This window comes from Somniosus microcephalus, chromosome 6, assembly GCF_052327205.1.
Source record: "Somniosus microcephalus isolate GS21.2 chromosome 6, FLI_Smic_1.0, whole genome shotgun sequence".
Taxonomy (NCBI): domain Eukaryota; kingdom Metazoa; phylum Chordata; class Chondrichthyes; order Squaliformes; family Somniosidae; genus Somniosus; species Somniosus microcephalus.
The window spans coordinates 202377827-202395142 of NC_140992.1; the positions used below are offsets into that span (position 1 = coordinate 202377827).

Below are 17316 nucleotides of genomic sequence, written 5' to 3' on the forward strand. Positions count from 1 at the left end.
AACCCTCCAGGTAAGTCAAACCATTTCCTTTGCGGCTTTTGACTGCTCGATCTTTGCCTGCCAGCTCTGTGCCCTCTTCCTGCCTGTTCTGGGCAGGGAGTGGACCAGTGGGATTTAGATGAGGCCTGGAAATTAAAATACCCCGGGCCTGAAACTTAAGCCTACGAGTGCGTTTGATATTTGCCCTGTTCCCCCCCCGCCCCCCCCCCCCACCATCCCCTACCCCTCCCATGCAATACCCGCTCTGGGTTAAAATCAACCCAGTAATCTCTGTGAAGCCTCCCACAGTAAGAACATCTGCATGGTGAGAACAGGGAACTAACTGCCATTGTAGTCTTTGAAATGTGGTGCCCAGCTGTGTTATTCAACAAGTCAACTGAATGGGACTTGCCAGCCTCATCATTCACAGAGCTGCTTCTTCCTTTTAACATCTACAGCCATTTCCTAATGGACAGGGAGATCGCAGAGTCTGATTACAGGCAGCTGAGAACAAATGTGTGCGAGAACAGTATGTGTTCTGTGTGTATGCGTATATGTCTGTGTGTGTTCATGTGTGTGTATGAGTCTATTATCAACTTCATTTCTGTAAAGTAATCTTTCCAGAGATGTGAATCCAACAGTAACATTAAAATCTGTGCTGTTGCCAACTACTGTACTGTGAAAATATCTATTGATTGAAGTCATAAGAAATGCTCCAATATCGCAGCAGCTTAACTACCTCAAACTAACACAAACTCAGTCAATTTCTACAAGGTTGAATGAACCCTGCAAGTGATCTTGGGAACTTCCAAACTTAATACATAGGGGTTACCTCAAACTCAATATATATGGGGGGACCCTCACTCAATATATGAGGTGAAGGAATTTCAAACTTTATATACAGTAAACTCTTGTTTAAATGGCACTTAATCATCCGGAATACTTTAATAACCGGCAAAATAGATAACCGGTAATCTTGCCGAATCCATCCAGCACTCGTTTTGACGAGTCCGAGTCTCCCACGGTGGCCGAGTTAGTCAGTGGTTTTTATTTTTGTTTGTGTTAAAAATTGCCTTGGTAGATATACCTCTCTGTTATCCAGAATTTTTCATCAACCGGCACCATCCTGGTCCCATAGGTGCTGGATAAGAAAGAGTTTATTGGATGGAATCTTACTCAATATATAAGGCAAAATTTCAAAGTCAATGGGGCAGATTTTTAACTTACTGCCCAAGTGTAAAACTGATGTTGCGAATTGATTGCACATTTTGAAAAATGGTCAATATTCATTTTCACGGAAATGAAAATCAGGCCGATTCTATAACGGGCAATCGACCTGCAATGCCACTTTTATGCTCGGGTGGGAGGTTGAAAATCAATCTCAATATGTGGAGAAGTATTTCAAAGTTATTGTATGAAGGGTAATTTCAAATTCAATATAAAGGGGGGAACTTCAAAGAAAATATGTAGGGAAATATTAAACTCAATATATGGGGGACTCTCACTCAATATATGGGGGAATCTCAAACTCAATATATGGGGGAATCTCAAACTCAATATATGGGGGAATCTCAAACTCAGTGGCCCCGATAATAATGCCGAGACGCGTTTGCAGCGGGGGGTGCGATATTGGGTGGGAAACCCAGAAGAAGTTTCAGCACGGCGGTTTGTGGTATTTCAACAAGGCCACCTCATTATAATATTACTTCCAGGTTTGGCGTCGAATGCACGACAGCTGGCGTGGTTCGGGCCTGCATAATGCAATCTCAACTGGAGCATTTAAAGGGCCAATCCCTTGGAATTTAGAGGAGTTAGGTGTTGCAGCAAAGTGCGGGAGAAGTGCTGTAATGGATTTGGGATGGTCACGAGTGGGACCAAGATTTAATGACACATCCCTTGATGCACTGCTGGGTGCAGTGAGGAGTAGGAGCGAGATACTCTTCCCCAGCAACGGGAGGAAGAAACCTGCTACTGCAATGAAGAAGGAGTGGCTGGTGGTGGCATCACCATCCCCATCACTCTGCCTTGTCAAGTCTACTCCATCACATCACTCCTTTCACCCACTTACCTTGCAAGTGCACCCATTGTTCTCTTTCTGTGCACTTCCTCACAACCCCATCCATCCATCCACCACAGCCACTCGCCCTCACTCTTATACAATTTGATGCTTCTCACTCATAGTCACCTTCACCAAATGCACTGTATCCATCGGGTGAACACATGCCATTACACTCATTCATATGTCTGCTCTATCCTCCGTTGCAGGAGAAGAGAGCACAGAACACTAGCGAGAGGGAGAGAACTGGAGATGGTCTTCCACAGATTTCTCAGTTGACAACTGCAGAGGAGGAACATAAGAACATAAGAAATAGGAGCAGGAGAAGGCCAATCGGCCCCTCGAGCCTGCTCCGCCATTCAATAAGATCATGGCTGATCTGATCCTAACCGCCAATCTACTATCACAGAACCATCTCCTGAATCTAACAGAATTAGACACACGAAATAGGAGCAGGATCAGGCTACACGGCCCCTGGGCCCGCTCCGCTACCCACAGGGCCATGACCGATCCGAACCTAGACTCATGTCCAAATTCCTGCCCGCTCCCCATAACCCTTAATTCCCTTTACTTCTAGGAAACTGTCTATTTCTGTTTTAAATTTATGTAATGATGTAGCTTCTACAGCTTTTTGGGGCAGCATATTCCATGGACCTACCACCCTCTGAGTGAAGTAGTTCCTCCTCATCTCAGTTTTGAAAGAGCAGCCCCTTATTCTAAGACTATGCCCCCTAGTTCTAGTTTCACCCATCATCGGGAACATCCTCCCCGCATCCACCCGATCCAACCCCTTCACAATCTTATATGTTTCAATAAGATCGCCTCTCATTCTTCTGAACTCCAATGAGTAGAGTCCCAATCTACTCAACCTCTCCTCATATGTCCATCCCCTCATCCCCGGGATTAACCGAGTGAACCTTCTTTGTACTGACTCGAGAGCAAGTATGTCCTTTCTTAAGTATGGACACCAAAACTGTACGCAGTATTCCAGGTGCGGTCTCACTAATACCTTGTACAACTGAAGCAATACCTCCCTATTTTTATATTCTATCCCCCTAGCAATGAAAGCCAACATTCCATTGGCCTTCTTAATCACTTGCTGCACCTGCATACTAACCTTTTGAGTTTCGTGCACCAGGACCCCCAGATCCCTTTGTACTTCAGTACTTTCCAGTTTCTTGCCATTAAGATAATAACTTGCTCTACGATTTTTCCTGCCAAAGTGCATAACCTCACACTTTCCAGTATTGTATTCCATCTGCCAAATCTCTGCCCACTTACTTAGCCTGTCTATGTCCCCTTGCAGGTTTTTTATGTCCTCCTCACTCACTACTTTCCCTCCCATCTTAGTATCATCTGCAAACTTTGATATGTTACACTCGGTCCCCTCCTCCAAATCGTTAATATAGATTGTAAAGAGTTGGGGACCCAGCACTGACCCCTGTGGAACACCACTAGTTACTGATTGCCAGTCTGAGAATGAACCATTTATCCCAACTCTCTGCCTTCTGTTAGATAGCCAATCCTCTATCCATGCCAGAATATTACCCCCAATCCTGTGATTTTTTATCTTAAGCAATAATCTTTTGTGTGGCACCTTGTCAAATGCCTTTTGGAAGTCTAAATACACTGCGTCCACTGGTTCCCCTTTATCCACCCTATATGTTACTTCCTCAAAGAACTCCAGCAAATTTGTCAAACATGACTTCCCCTTCATAAAACCATGCTGACTTTGTCCTATTAAATTATGATTATCCAAATGTCCAGTTACTGTCTCCTTAATAATGGACTCCAAAATTTTACCTACCACAGATGTTAGGCTAACCGGTCTATAGTTTCCAGCCTTCTGTCTACTGCCCTTTTTAAATAAGGGTGTTACATTAGCAGTTTTCCAGTCTGCCGGGACCTTTGCTGATTCCAGGGAGTTTTGGAAAATTATTACCAATGCATCCACAATCCCTACCGCCACTTCCCTCAAGACCCTAGGATGTAAGCCACCAGGTCCAGGTGATTTATCCGCCTTGAGTCCCATTATTTTACCGAGTACCACTTCCTTAGTGATTTTGATCGTGTTTAGCTCCTCCCCCCCTATAGCCCCCTGTTTGTCCAGTGTTGGGATATTCTTAGTGTCTTCTACTGTAAAGACTGATACAAAATATTCATTCAGTGTTTTTGCCATCTCCATATTTCCCACCATTAATTTCCCGGTCTCATCCTCTAAGGGACCAACATTTACTTTAGCCACCCTTTTTCTTTTTATATAACTATAAAAACTTACTATCTGTTTTTATATTTTTTGCTAATTTACTTTCATAATCTATCTTCCCTTTCTTAATCAATCTTTTTGTTATTTTTTGCTGTCTTTTAAAGTTTTCCCAATCCTCTATCCTCCCACTAGATTTGGCTACCTTATATGCCCTTGTTTTTATTCGAATACTATCCTTAATTTCTTTACTTAGCCATGGATGGCTGTCTTTTCTTCTCAGTGGAATATATATTTTTTGGAAGTTGTAAAACAACTCCTTAAATGTACACCACTGATCATGTATTGTCTTACCCTTTAATCTATTTTCCCAATCCGCTCTACTCAATTCCGCTCTCATACCTTCATAGTCTCCTTTATTCAAGCTTAGCATGCTTGTTTGAGATCCAACCTTCTCACCCTCTAATTGAATATGGAATTCAACCATGTTATGGTCACTCATTCCAAGGGGATCCTTTACTAGGACATTTTTAATTAATCCTGTCTTGTTACACAGGACCAGATCTAAGGTTGCTTGCCCCCTGGTCGGTTCAGTTACATACTGCTCAAGAAACCCATCCCTAATACACTCAATGAACTCATCCTCAAGGCAGCCCTGCCCAATTTGATTTGTCCAATTAATATGATAGTTAAAATCCCCCATAATTATAGATGTTCCCTTTTTACAAGCCTCAACTATTTCCTGATTGATACTCCGTCCAACAGAGCTGCAACTGTTTGGAGGCCTATAGACTACGCCCACTAGTGATTTTTCCCCCTTATTATTCATTATCTCCACCCAAACTGTTTCATTACCCTGATCTTTTGACCCAATATCATTTCTCTGTATTACAGTGATTCCTTCCTTTATTAACATAGCCACCCCACCTCCCCCTCCTTCCTGCCTGTCCTTCCTGATCATTAAATAACCTGGTATGTTTAATTCCCAGGCATTGTCACCCTGCAGCCATGTTTCTGTAATGGCCACAAGATCATACCCATATGTAGTTATTTGTGCCATTAACTCATCTATTTTGTTACGAATGCTACGTGCATTCAGATAGAGAACTTTCAAATATGTTTTGTGACACTTAGTTCCTGCTTTTGCCCTTTTTATTACTTTACCTTTTACTCCATACCTTCTGCCCCTTCCTGACACGCTCTGGTTTTTAATTTCCCCACTGCTACCTAAGTCTATGACCTTCTCTGTTGTCATTTTTATTATTTGCTCTCTAGGAACCTCCCCCCCACTAGTTAGTTTAAAGCCCTCTCTACAGCCCTAGTTATATGATCCGCCAGGACTCTAGTCCCAGCACTGGCCAAGTGAAGCCCGTCCCAACGGAACAGCTCCCTCCTGCCCCAGTACTGGTGCCAGTGTCCCAGGAAGCAAAACCCATTTCTCCCACACCAGTCTTTGAGCCACGCATTTAACTCTCTAATTTTATTTGTCCTAGCCAAATTCGCTCGTGGCTCAGGTAATAATCCAGAGATTATTACCCTTGTGGTTCTGCTTTTTAATTTGGCCCCTAGCTGCTCAAACTCCCTCAGCAGAACCTCCTTCCTTGTCCTATCTATGTTGTTGGTACCAACATGGACCACGACAACTGGATCCTCCCCCTCCCACTCCAAGTTTCTCTCCAGGTCAGTGGTGTTTCGGCATCCTTGACCATCGGAGATGGAGAGAGTGGGACCTTACAGCTACCTGATGGCAGAATTAAATATCAGCGACCCATGTGTCATACAACACTCAATCATGTTGACTTGATTTCAGCAGCAAGTGAAATATGATCATCTTCATAATGCTAAGTTGCAACATTCTTACCTTGCCAGTACTACATCGAGTTATATCGAGTCTATGGCCGCGATTTCCCCTACCTCAGCGGGTCTGGTGCGGCTGGGGTCGATGGCGGGTCCTGACCTCGCTGCTGGCTCCAGCCCGCTGTCCAAAGTGATTTTACGTTGATTGGGCTTGTTAAGCCCGCCCAGCACATTTGTCAGCCAATTGAAGGAAGCGGGTCTGATGATATCACTTAATGATGCGTCATCAGCCGGTGTCCTTAAAAGGACCATGTGCAAATTTAGTTTGACAGTTGTGCTGCAAACACTGACGAGTACTGCACAAAGGTGCACGGCTGCACCCAGGCTCTCCCATGCCTCCTTCCATATACTTATGGAGGGAGTCACAGCACACAGGGAGGTTCTCTCCCCTTCCAATGGGCAGAAGAGACCTCCCTAGGAGACCTAGCCTGATTGCACATTGCACAGGAGGACACAAGCAAGGATGTCGTCAGGAGGACTTGGCTGCAGTGGTGCAAACCTTTCAATGATCTCAGTAGATCACGAAGCGTTACTGCAAAGCCACACTCAACCTCATCCTGCTCTGTCACTCATCACATCCCCATCACTCTGCCTTCCATACCCCTGCACATCCTTACTCACACCAACTTACCTTGCACCTCCATCCATCCCTCTCTATCTATATTATCACTTCCCCATCTCACTAGCCACCCCTCACACTCACCCTCATCCTAGTCCAATCAGAGCAATTAACAACACATAAGGGTAGGCACTTGTGTGTTTTAGCCAATGTTCATGTGAAATTTCTGTTAATGTGCTGTCAAACATTTAAATCTTTATTTTCAACACTTTGCGTTCTTGGACAGATTTGTGTGCACCTTTGGAAGTGGCTTAGTGAGTTGCAGTGAATGGTGAGACATAACGGTACCCCATGCAATGGTGATGAGTGTGAAAGGAATGGCTTGGGCATTGTAGGGATGCTTTATGGTGTTGGTGTGGGGTGGTGCCAACCTGGCGCATCATGTGGCAGCCAGAGTGTACATACAGCGTCAAGAAGAAAATCTCGCCATGGTGAGGCCATGGAGATCGGGTGGGAAAGTGGAGTTGAGGTCGATGATCAGCCATGATCTTATTGAATGGCGGAGCAGGTTCGAGGGGCCGTATGGCCTACTCCTGCTCTTACTTCTTATGTTCCTATCCCTGGCCTCCCGGGCAGCAATGTGGTCGGGTGCTGATGCCCGCTGTCCTGTGCAGTATCAGTTGATTGTGGAGAAGGTTGGTGTTGTTGGTGTTACTGGTGTGTCTGATGCTGCTCGTGTTGGGGCTGAACATGGTGGGATTCTGAGGACCAAGGCGAAATAGTTTCAAGGGCACTGATGCTGATGTAATAGATGGCAGCTGAACTTGAGATGACAGAAGCGATCTGTCAATGGTGAGAGAGGTTGTTCTAATGAGGTGATACAGAATTTACTCTGTAAGGGGACAAAAATGACTTCTTATAATTAAAAGTTAGAAGAAACTATAACTTGTTAGAATTAAAATTAGTGGAAAATAAGCTTGTCTCCTATCCTTGCTAAGGAATGTAATACCCAGATAAGACAGGAACTGTAAAGCTAATAAGCTGGTCTTTTGTCCTTGCTTAAGATAAGGCAGGACATACAGATTCTCAAAGCATGATGTAAGCACCTCCTGGCCAGAGCAGGAACAGATAAATTAGCCCGCGAATGTTGTAAAGATGGGTTTCTGTGAACCATTCAGCAACCTCCCTGATAAGGGGCATCGAATGGACACAGCCCTTCGCCTATTCTGTAGACCAATCAATGATCGTGGAACGTGGGTGCACGAGGGGTGCACGCCTCAAGTTAGGGTATAATTGCTGTACGTATTTGATACTCGGTGGAAGAATCCTTTCTCTGGGATGAAACTGAGATTTTCCCCATGCATATGCATGAATAAAGATTGTGAAACTTATCCAAGGTGTCCGTCTGGTGAATTTGTGGTTGCTATAGGGCAAGTGTCGACCCCTTATCTCAGGGGATCCACTTGAGAGGAGGGAAGACTTCTCTTTTACCCCAACAACTCCAAACATTTGCAACCTGAATAAAGCTCAATCTGTCTTCCAAATGCAGTAAGCAACAGCTTCTGAGCTTGGAAAGTGAACAGCTGTGAGATGGGAGCTTTTATAGCACATTTGCAGCTGTCAAGTAAAGAGATGATTTCATGGTAGCACAACTCCCGACCTGGTTATCTGATGTGCTCCCCGAGCAGCATAAATCCTGTGGACGACCTCATAAAATTTAAAGGTGAGCTCAAAATACTTTATAAGTGGCTCTTAATAAGGTCATAATGACCGGAATTGCCTCCCCCGCCGCTACGGGTCAGGTCTGTTCAGCGCTGACAGACCCGACATCTGGGAAAGTTGCGTGGCGGTGGGTTGACAGCGGTTTCCCGACCCGCTGTCAAAAACATTTTTTCCCACCTGATCCGCCACCAAATGCGCCTGCTGACCCCCCAAAAAATTCCCCCCTCCAGGACAGAAACAAGCCATTCAGTCCAAGTGGTCTATGCTGGTGTTTATGCTCCACACGAGCCTCCTCCCACCCCACCTCATCTTAGCCTATCAGTATATCCTTGTATTCCTTTCTCCTTCATGTGTTTATCTAGCTTCCCCTTAAATGTATCTATACTATCCGCCTCAACTACTCTTTGTGGCAGCACGTTCCGCATTGTCACCACTCTCTGGGTAGAGAAGTTTCTCCTGAATTCCCTATTGGATTAATTAGTGACTATCTTATATTTATGACCTCTAGCTTTGAACTCCCTCACAAGTTGAAACATCTTCTCTACGTCTACTATATCAAAGCTTTTCATGATCTTAAAGACCTCTATCAGGTCACCCCTCAGCCTTTTCTTTTCTAGAGAAAAGAGCCCCAGCTTGTTTAGCCTTTCCTGATCAGTATATCCTTTCAGTTCTGGTATCATCCTTGTGAATCTTTTTTGCATCTTCTCCAGTGCCTCTATGTCCTTTTTATAATATGGAGACCAGTACTCTTGGTTCTGTATAAGTTTAGCATAACTTCTCTGCTTTTCAATTCTATCCCTCTAGAAATGAGCCCCAGTGCTTTTTTATGGCTTTATCAAACTAGATCGCTACTTTTAGTAATCCTGTGTATCTGTACCCCTAGAGCCCATTCTGATATTTATTATTTAAGCAGTATGTGGCCTCCTTATTCTTCCCACCAAAATGCACCACCTCACACTTATCTATATTGAAATTTATTTGACAATTACACGCCCATTCTGCAAGCTTATTTACATCTTCCTGTATTTTATTGCAATCTTCTTTTGTATTATCTATACCTCCCAATTTAGTGTTGTCTGCAAATTTTGAAATTGTAGTTTCGATTCTCAAGTCTAAATTATTAATGTAAATGGTGAACAACAGTGATCCCAGCACCGATCCTTGTGGAACACCACTTCCCACCTTTTGCCAGTCTGAGCAGCTACCTTTAACCCATACACTCAGTTTTCTGTTTTGTAGCCAGCTTGCTATCCATTCTGCTTTCTATCCCCTGACCCCATATGCTCTGATATTAGTCATGCGTCGACTATGTGGTACCTTATCGAAGGCCTTTTGAAAATCTACATATATTACATCTACAGTATTACACTAGTCTATTCTTTCTGTTACTTCTTCAAAGACTTCAATAAGGTTGGTCAAACATGGCCTTCCTTTTTGAAATCTGTGCTAACTACTCTTTATTATATTTTTGGCATCTAGATGTTTTTCTATTAAATCTTTGAGTACAGATTCCATTCTTACTATTTAATATTTCTGCCATTTTGCTGCCATTACCTGTGAGTTGATCATGTGCATCCTTTCGTGGCCCTGTCCCTATCCTGATTTATCTTTTGTTAAGTATATGTCTGTAGAATACTTTACTATTTCTTTTTGTATTCCTTGATAATTTAATTTCATAGTTCCTTTGTGCCTTCCTAATTTTTTTATTTCTTTCCTAGCCTCTTCATATTCCCTCATGTCATCCTCTCATTTATTGTCTGTGTACTTAGTGTATGCCCTTTTCTTTAGTTTCAATTTTACCCTTATCTCTATTCATCCATTGTGTTTCATTATTGGCTAGTTTGTTCTTGTTTTTTAGCAGAATATATTTCTCCTGAAATCTATTGATCACCATTTTAAATATTTCCCACTGTTGTTCTATCTCTTTCTCTGTTAAAATGTTTTTTCAATTTACCTTCCCTAGTTCCATTCTTATCCTCTCAAAATTAGCCTCTAAAATTAGCTTTTTTCCAATCTATTACTTTGGTCTTTGTCCTACTTAGAGCTTTCTCAGTCATTATTTTAAACCATATTATTTTATGACAGCTATTGCCTAGATGTTAAGAACATAAGAACATGCACTTACTTCTCTTATCTGCTCTGGTTCATTTCCCATTACTAGATCCAGTAGTGATTCCTCTCTTGTTGGGCTTCTTACGTAGTGGGTAAGAAAGGAGTCCTGGACACACTGTAAAAATTCCATTTCCTTTTTCCCCTTTCCCTACCTCTTCTTGCCAGTTTATTTGGAGGTAGTTAAAATCTCCCATGATTATTAATCCATATCTTTTACTCATTTCATAGATTTGCTTACATATTTCTTCCTTCGCTTCCCTTCCACTATTCGGCGGTCTGTAGAATAGCCCTATTAGCGTGATCGATCCATTCATATCCTTTGTCTAAATCCATATGGATTCTGTTTCTATCTTAATGTTAGTTATGTCCCTTTTTTCTACTGCCATTATGTTATCTCTAATTAGTACAGCTAGCCCACTACCCTTCTTCCTTCCCTGTCCTTTCTAAATACGTTATATCCTGTAATATTTAACTGCCAGTTTGTTATGTAGCCATGTTTTCGTTATCCCTACTACATCTGGCTCCTCACTACAAATTACTGCCTCCAGTTCCCCCATTTTGTTTCGGACGCTGTGTACATTGCTGTACAGACAATTTAATTTGTTTTTATTAATTGTTCCACTCACTTTATTTTTAACAGTCATTTTATACTTATGTTCTATAACTGTATTTGTTCCCTGGTTGTTTATGTTACCCTTATTCTTTACCTTGGTCTGACCTTTATTCTCATGTCCTATTTCTTTTATCTTCAAGTTTATGTTATTTTCAATAGATCCCTCCCCTATCTCACTAATTAAAGTCCTATCAACAGCTCTATTTATCCTTTCCACTAGGACACTGGTCCCACTCCGGTAGAACCCATCCCAGCGGTACAGCTCCTTCCTGTCCCAGTACTGGTGCCAGTGTCCCATGAAATGGAACCCCTTCTTCCCACACCAGTCATTCAGCTATGCATCCACCTTCCTAATCGGCCTATCGCTATGCCAATTAGGATGTGGCTTGCGTAGTAATTCTGCAATTACCACCCGTGAGGTCCTGCTTTTTAATTTAGTTCCTAACTTCTGATATTCCCTTAGCAGGACCTCCTCCCTTTCCTTCCCTATGTCATTGGCCCCAACATGGACCATGACAACTGGATCTGCCCCCTCCCTTTACAAGTTCCTCTCCAGATATTCTTTACCTTTGCACGAGGTAGGCAACACACCCTCCTGGACTCTCGCTCGCGACTGCAGAGAAATTTATTTATCCCCCTAATTATCGACTCCCCTATGACTACAACCTTTCTATTCTGCTCCTTTCCCCTTGGACTGCCTCCTGCTCCATGGTGCAATGGTTAGCATTCTGGCTATCCTCCCTGTAGGCTTCATCCTTATCCTCACAGGCAACAATTATATTGTACCTGTTGGACAAGACCAGTGTCTGCGGGACCTCCTCCTCTATCTCCCCTCGCTTCCCCCTACACTGCTGATTGACAGTCACATTCTCACCTTCCTGCACCTGTGTTTTCCTCTGATGTGTGACTGTACTCTGGAGAGAGCTATCAAGAAATTCCTCTCCCTCCCTTATGTGTCATTCATGGTAGAGACATTTACTGCAGATGTGGCAATCCAGGACAGTCTCGCTGTCCACAAACTCCCGTGTATTACAGTCCCGACACATTGCCCATGCTGCCATCTCTAATCTTTATTTATTTATTTATTTATTAGTTAGCAGTAATTTATATCTAGAACTAATAGAATCACTTGAGGTCTAATATTAATTAACTGATGGATTAGTTTGATTTGAAATTAATTAGTAATTAATTACTCTGATTATTTATTATGTATAGCAGATACTTATTTAATGCAAATTGGATCTGTTTAATGTTGTGTTTCCTCTATTTAGTTTATTTTGTCCCCATAGATCTTGTTAGGCTATTTAGCTTCTTAGGTCTATTTATTTTCCTGAAGGATACTATGCTCTTAATACTTAGATAAATTATGAATTAAACACTTAGCTCTAATTCCTCATTCTGTGCTGACTGACACACTTTTTGAGTTTTACCCTCTGTTTGTCTGGTATCCGCCGCTCACTGCCGCTCTTTGTTTTTAAATCACTGGTGCTAATTCATATGTTTTCTCACTGCCAGGGCCTTCAAGCATACAGCAGCAGTTGGCGGACCTCCCGGATGATGAATCCTCAGAGGAGCTGATTCTTTCTGAGGGTGCACCATCACAGGACTCATCCTCACCATGCACCAGTGCAGATACTCTCACTTCGGTGGGTCCAGCTAGAGAGAGAGTTGGAATTTCACCTTGTGACTCACACTTCACAAGCGAGCAAGAGCAGACAGTGATGGCAGGGTCAGCTGTGGAGAGTCCACGTCGGAGTGCAGAGGCCTCTCCAAGCTGGACATAGATGCTCTACCCTAGGGACCATCGATGAAAAGGATAATCATTGAGGATCAGCAAAAAATGTGCTACGTACTGGCAGGTCTTCCAAGCACACTGTCCATGATTTCAGAGAGAATGGAGGAGTCCAGCTCATGCATGAGTGGGTTGGTATTGTAGGGCATTGCGAGGATGTCTTGTTCTAATAGAGAGAGTGGTCAACAACCTGGAACATTCATCATGGCAATCAAGTGAGTCCACATAGGCCTTGACCACAGCTGTGCAGATTCTGGATGCCAACATGTCTGACGCCTTAAATAGGATGACAGACACCTTAGCCTTGGCCTTACAGCGCATCACAGATCTGCACCAAGCTTCTCTCCAGCAGAGTGGTAGGAGTAAAGTACAGCTGGCCCATGAGAGGGATGATGGCCAAAGGGAACATGGAAGTGGAAACTCCACTCAAAGCACTCCCACTTATCACCTGTTTCCCCCACCCCCAGCTAGTACCCGAGATGCTGCCTCTTCTCCCGGTGGCCGAGTCCGTCCCTGCACAGGTGCAGGTGGAGCAGTCTTTAGCGGGGCCTGCACGGGCTCCAACACTCAGACGTCATCGGCCAAAAGCATCTCGACAGTCAGAGCAGGAATCTGAGCACCTGCCTTTACCTCTGCTGAAGCCACAGGGGTTGCACCACATAGGAGTGGTCAGAAAAGGAAGAGTAAAGCTTTCTGGTTCAACAAGGGTGTGCACATGGGTGTCTGACAAATGTTATGTTGTTAAGTTTCCATTGTCTAGTAGAATCACATATAATGTATTACTTTGCACCACTCTCCTATTGCCTGTTCTTGGTTTCTGGGTGGCAACTTACCTTTTCAGATACTTGTTGATGAATGGGAAGACCTGAATTGATGGAGACCAATGGGGGAATGTGCAATGGGTGGATGGTTGGTTACAGGACTGGTTTGTGTTAGTGAGATTGGGGTTTGTGTTAGTGAGATTGGGGGATGGTGGGGGAGAGTGGCCGTTGGATGTGATTGTTATGTTGGTCCAGTGGTAGTGACTAACTGAACCTTCCCTGGCATCCCAGGCAGCAATGTGAGGGGCTGGTGCTGCTTTGGGGTCACCATCTCCATCCTCCAACTCCTCCTGATCCTCATCCTCCTCCTTTTCATTGGATTCATCCACAGACAATGTGTGCTCAGCGCCTTGTTCCTCCTGCAGCTCCAATCTTAGCTGCTGCGCAATGTTGTGCAGAGCGCAGCATACCACGATTATTCTGGAGACCCTCGCTGGCAAGTATTGAAGGGTACTTGCAGATCTGTCCAGGCACCTGAAGTGCATCTTGAGCCTGCCAATGGTTTGCTGTCTTTTTACTGCACTTTGGCTTAATTGGTGGGGTTCCTCATAGGTGTCATCAGCCAAGTTTGAAGGGGGAGTCCTTTATCTCCCAGCAGTCACCCCTTAAGTCTGCTTGCAGGTCCAAAGATGTCAGGGAGCTTGGACTGCCACAGGATGAAAGCATCATGGCAGCTCCCTGGGAATCTGGTGCACACCTGCATAAACTTTTCTTGTGGTTGCACACCAGCTGAACAATGATGGATGGAATCCCTTGCAGTTTACAAATACTCCTAGCTGATCTGGAGGTGTGTGGATTGCCACATGTGTGTGGTTGATGACACCCTGCATCTGTTGGAAGCCAGCCAGAGATGCAAACCCGAGCAGCCGCTCATTCTGACTAGTGTCATCACAGGCGAAGTTGACATCATTGTCAGCCCTGGCAAACAATCCATCAGTGATCTGCCTTATACATTTAGGTCCAATCTAAGGCAGCCGTGGTCTCCCCCATCCTGAACTGGAGTCTCAATACCTCCAAAGTGCACAAATTAGCCTCTCCGCACAAGTACTTTCAACAAACCTTTCCCCAGTGGGAGGTGAGAAAGCAGCTGTGTGCACTGACTATTTTCTGATCTCTGTATGCCTGACTTTTAATGAGCCCCATGAATTGCTGTTCAGTCTTCTCGCCTTCGTTTCAATGGCGAGTTTCAGGAAGCCCGGAAAATCTGTGCATGTCATGTTTAATTTAAATCCCAGTGAAAATCTCATTTAAATATTATAATTAGTAACCCACCTCTCTGGGGAAGTTATGCGCTCGCATCGAAATGCATCTGTGTTAAACCCGGAAGTCGATGTGTTGGAGCCGGCTTCCGGACGTGCTGACATTTTCGTTGATTTTAACAACCCTCCCAAACCCAACCCCACGCGCTCTTTACCATTAAAATTCCCCCAGTATATAGGGAATCTCTAACTCAATATATGGGAGATCTCAAACTCAGTAGATGAGATGATCCTAAACTCAATAGATGAGATGATCCTAAACTCAATAGATTGGGGTAATTTCAAAGTCAGAATATGGAGAGAACTCTCAAACTTACGAACCAGAAAAAAGATAGTGGGTGATTCTTGTGAATGTAACATTTTTACTTGAGGTATTTTATAAAGTACCACATATTAGGCTTGTTAGCAAAGTTGAAGCCCATGGGATAAAAGGGGCAGCAGCAGCTTGGATATAAAATTGGCTGAAGGATAGAAAACAGTTGTGGTGAACGGCTGATTTTCAGACTGGAGGGAGGTATACAGCGGCGTTCCCCAAGGTTCAGTACTAGGACCACTGCTGTTTTTGATGCAGATTAATGACTTGGAGTTGGGGCTACAGATCACAATTTTGAAACTTGCAGATGATACGAAACTTGGAGGTGTAGTAAACAGTGAGGAAGATAGTACAGTAATAGACTTTAAGAGGACATAGACAGGCTGGTGGAATGGGCGGACACATGGCAGATGAAATTCTATGCAGAAAAGTGTGAGGTGATATGTTAGATCCGTGTGTTAATGGAGACACGGAATGCAGGAGTTGATTTAACAAGTGTTTACTGAACAAAGTCTGGAGGTGAACTAACAACACAAGACGCTACACAGGCTTATATACCCGAGTGGTCACTACTGGTACTACAGTATACAAGGGCTTCAAAAACATAGTTCCTCTTAAAGGTACATACACTACAATTCCTCCCCTTTTAGATAAATAGTACATAACATTTTAAGTAATCATTAAATAACATTTTTACAAGAACAATAATATACACATTTGCTGAAGTTAATCAATTACAAATTCAGTCTCCCTGGAGGCTTCCTGACTCGGTCCGGATAACGCCTCGGTGGTGTAGTAGGTTCTTTTGGCAAGGTCGATTCCGCTTCAATGCTAGTGTCGGGTTCATCTGGTTCCAGTATCACCGGATCGGAGGTAGATACTATGGGTATCTCTGCTTCATCACTCGGCGTATAGAGTTGTGGTGTAGGTTGTCCTTTTTCGGATGACTCTATGATCTGGTCAGCATGGCGCCTTATTATGCTTTCTCCAATGTCCACGGTATACATCAGCGGTCCTAGTCGTGTGCAAATAGTTCCAGGCTGCCATTTCTCGGTACGGTAGTCCTGGGCCAAAACTGGTTGACCTACCTGGAAGGTTCTAGTTGGCCTTTCATTCATGCTTTGAAATTGCCGGTTCTCTACGTCCCTTCTGACGTTTGGCTTGACCAAATCCAGCCGGCATCTTAATCTTCTATTGAAAAACATCATGGCGGGGGTTTGGTTTGTAACCATATGTGTTGCATTCCTGTACGCAAACAAGAAGTTATCGACCTTATGTTGTAGATTTATGTCTTCATTACCCATGGCCTTTATGGCCTTCTTGAAGGTCTCGACAAACCTTTCAGCCAATCCATTGGTGGCGGGATGGTATGGGGCGGACGTGTAGTGCTTAACCCCATTGTTTTTTAAGAACTTCCTGAATTCTTCGGATACAAATTGCGGTCCATTATCAGAACAGATCTGTTCCGGCAGCCCATTCCTGGCGAATATGGTCCTTAATACTGTGATGGTTTTTTCCGTGGTGGTGGAGGACATCTTTATTACCTCCGGCCACTTGGAGTGTGCATCCACCGCGATTAAGAACATTGAGTCCATAAATGGACCAGCAAAGTCGATATGTACCCTTTGCCATGGAGATGAGGGCCACTCCCATGGATGTAGAGGGGCTTGTGGTGGGGCGTTTTGGACCTTCTGGCATCCTAGACAGCTCTTGGTCATTTCTTCGATGTCTCCATCGATACCTGGCCACCACACAAACGCTCTGGCTAAGTTCTTCATTTTCACTCCACCCAGATGCCCCTCGTGAAGCTCCTTTAGCACTTTATCCTTGAGTTTGGGTGGAATCACCACTCTGGATCCACACATCAAGGTTCGTCGGCACACTGACAGCTGTTCTCTTCTTTACGAGAATGCTAGCAACAGTGGTTCGCCATGTGCTGGCCATCCCTTCACCGTTAAATCGTAGACTCGTGAGAGAGTCGGGTCATTTCGCGTTTCCTTTTCAATGGTAGAATTTGTCACCGGTAGACA

The 17316-nt window shown here is 43.9% G+C and overlaps 1 protein-coding gene across 3 annotated transcripts in view; it reads left to right on the top strand.

Moving 5' to 3' along the window:
* The window catches only part of nlrc5 (NLR family, CARD domain containing 5), a 350789-nt gene that overhangs the window by 160140 nt on the left and 173333 nt on the right, over positions 1 to 17316 (top strand). The window lies entirely within an intron of this gene.